Consider the following 3,042-nt stretch of genomic DNA (forward strand, 5'->3'; position numbering starts at 1 on the left):
TATTATTGCTGTTGTTATTGATGTCATCATTGTTGGATAGGACAGAGAGAAATGGGAAGACAGAGAGGGGGAGAGAAAGATAGATACCTGCAGACCTGCTTCACCACCTGCAGGTAGGGAGCCGGGGGCTCCAATCGGGATCCTTACGCTGGTCCTTGTGCTTTGCACCACCTGCGCTTAATCCGCTGTGCTACTGCCCGACTCCCAAGAATAATTATTTTTAATTTGAGATCAGCAAACTATGACTCAAAGATCCCCATGAACATAAAAGTCAAAAGCTGAACTTAATCTTTCTGACTTGAATGTCCAAACTACTTTTAAAATTGTGTGTGTGTGTTTAAGTTTTTTTAGTATTTAATAGTGGTTTACAAGATTAAATTTTTTAGTATTTAATAGTGGTTTACAAGATTAAATTACTGGTGGGGCTTCATTGCACACCACATCCATCACCAATCTTCTGTGTCCCCTCTCTAACCGATAACCACAACAGTTCCCACAAAATCATAGAACAGTGTGCACCAAACTTGTTATTTTATTATTATTATATTTGCCAGTCAGTGCTCAGCTCTGACGTATGATGGTACAGGGCATTGAACCTGGAACCTAGGAGCCTCAGGCATGAGTCTCTTTGTGTAACCACTATGCTATTTCCCCTGCCCTGCACCAAACTTTAATTTTTTTTTTGGGGGGGGGGCTTGGGAGATAATGCAGTGGGTAAAGTGTTGTATTCTTTCTCTCTCTCTCTTTAAAAAATGTATTTATTGGGTGGGGGTATATTGGCTATGCAAACAGACTCTCATGCCTGAGGCTCTGTCAAATCCTAGGTTCAATCCCCCGGCACTACCATAAGCCAGAGTTGAACAGTGCTCTGGTAAAAAAAAAAAAAAAAAAAGAAGAAGAATTTATTCATAAAAAAGACAGGAAGGGAGGGCAAGACGGGGGGAGAGAAAGATAGACAACTTCAGACCTGCTTCACTGCTTCTGAAGTGATTGCCCCGTGAAGGTGGAGAGCCAGCCCAACTGGGATCTTAAGCAGGTCCTTGCACTTTGCACCAGGTGCATTTAGCCTGCTGCACTACCTCCCGGCCCCTATTTTTTTTTTTATTTGTTATCTTTATTTATTTATTGGATAGACACAGCCAGAAATTGAGAGGATGAGGGGAAAAAGGGAGAGAGAGACCTGAAGTGCAGCTTCACCACTTGTTGCTTTCTTCCTGCAGGTAGGGATCAATGGCTCCAATGGGAGTCCTTACACATTGTAACGTGTGTGTATGTGCTCAACCAGGTGCTCTACCACCCGGCCCCTCTAAGTAAGTAAATAAATCTGATTTATTTTACTAAGAGAGAGGAGAGAGAAGTTCTCTCTCCTCTCCTCACTCTGAGGTTTTGAGACATCATGCCTGAAGGTCCAAAGCTTTAACCACTGTATAACTTCCCAGGCTACCACTAAATCTTATTGTCTTCCTAAGGTATGGGCAGTAACACTGCAAGACAAGGCACACCTAACCCTTCCCACTTAACACAGAAACTACAACAGGTCAGGGAGATAGTTCAGCAGTAGATCATGGAAGCTACATGCATGAGTTCAGTCATGAGCACTGTGTATGCTAGAGCATAGTCATGGGTACCACATATACCAAATTTGAGCAAAGTTCTGGATTTCTCTCTCTCTCTCTAGTAAAATAAATAAATGAATACAACTTTAAATATAAGAAAAGGGGGGCAGGGGTAGAGAGCATAATGGTTATGAAAAAGAGATTCTCATGCCTGAGGCTCCAAAGTCCCAGGTTCAATCCCCCACACCACCGTAAACCAGAGTTTTTGCTTGGGTTAAAAAAAAAAAAAAATTAAAAGGGGGGTCCAGGTAGTGGTGCAGGGTGGGGAGCTTCAGGAGTGGTGCTGAAGGCGGCTTCTTTGTCTATTTCTCCCTCCCCTCTCAATTTCTCTCTGTCCTATCAAATAAAAAGAGACAGGGACATGACAACTTCCTGGGAAAAAGATCTTCTATGAAGGAAGAAAACACTGTAGTTATGTTTTGTTGGTGTTTTACCAGAGCACTGCTCAGCTCTAGTTTATGGTGGTGGTGGTGGGGGACTGAACCTGGGACTTTGGAGTCTCAGGCATGAATCTCTTTGTATAATCATTATGCTGTCTACCCCAGCCATCCATTCATTCTTAAATCTATTCCAGTCAACCCAGTTCCTATTTTATGTCAAGTACAGAGCCAGACACTTAGATACAGGCAGCAATAAAACGTAATCTTCAAATCCACCATCACAGGACCCACGATATACTCAACAGTAGTAGCAAAGATGAAAGTACAGGATTCAGTGTTTATGTGTGAAATCAAGGGAGGTTTTTTTTTCCCCCCAAAGAAATGAAATATAAGGTAGTCCGGGAGGTAGCGCAGTGATAAAGCTTTGGACTCTCAAGCAGGAGGTCCTGAGTTTGATCCCCGGCAGCACATGTGCCAGAGTGATGTCTGGTTCTTTCTCTCTCCTCCAATCTTCCTCATTAATAAATAAAACCTTAAAAAAATGAAATGAAATATAAGGTGGATTTTAAAGTATATACATACATTATCTATATTGTTGGGCACAGATGGGGGAGATGGGAAGAGCATTACATAATGAAAAAAATACTATATAAAGCAAAAAGAATATTAAACCATAGAATTAACAGGAGGCTCAGCAGCCCCAACAAACTTATGTAGAAAAAAACAAAAACTGAAGTGCCCAGATGTCCGTCATTAGGACTTAACAGATCCGAAAGAGTCCTTAACTACTTGCTATGAAACTTTATCTTGTAGACACCAAGGAGTCACTTTTTGGCAGTCAGTGACTTATTCGGACTTTGGGGTGAGAATTAGCACTTCAGCAGCTTCATGGAGGAACTGAGCACTGGAGGGCTGGGCTTCCGCTACCAGCTCAAGGATGACTGGTTTACCGAACAGAAGACCAGGCTGGGCTCACGCCTGCATTTTCCCAGCCGAAACAAGGAAATGACCAGCTGCCCCGCCGGCTTCTGGCTTTCACTTGCAAA

General features: G+C 42.6%; 1 protein-coding gene across 1 annotated transcript in view; it reads right to left on the reverse strand.

Annotated features, from left to right (window-relative positions):
- Positions 1-3,042, reverse strand: part of PSKH1 (protein serine kinase H1) — a 42,036-nt gene that overhangs the window by 38,540 nt on the left and 454 nt on the right. The gene's annotated exons all lie outside the window — the stretch shown is intronic.

This window comes from Erinaceus europaeus, chromosome 2 (assembly GCF_950295315.1).
Source record: "Erinaceus europaeus chromosome 2, mEriEur2.1, whole genome shotgun sequence".
Taxonomy (NCBI): Eukaryota; Metazoa; Chordata; class Mammalia; order Eulipotyphla; family Erinaceidae; genus Erinaceus; species Erinaceus europaeus.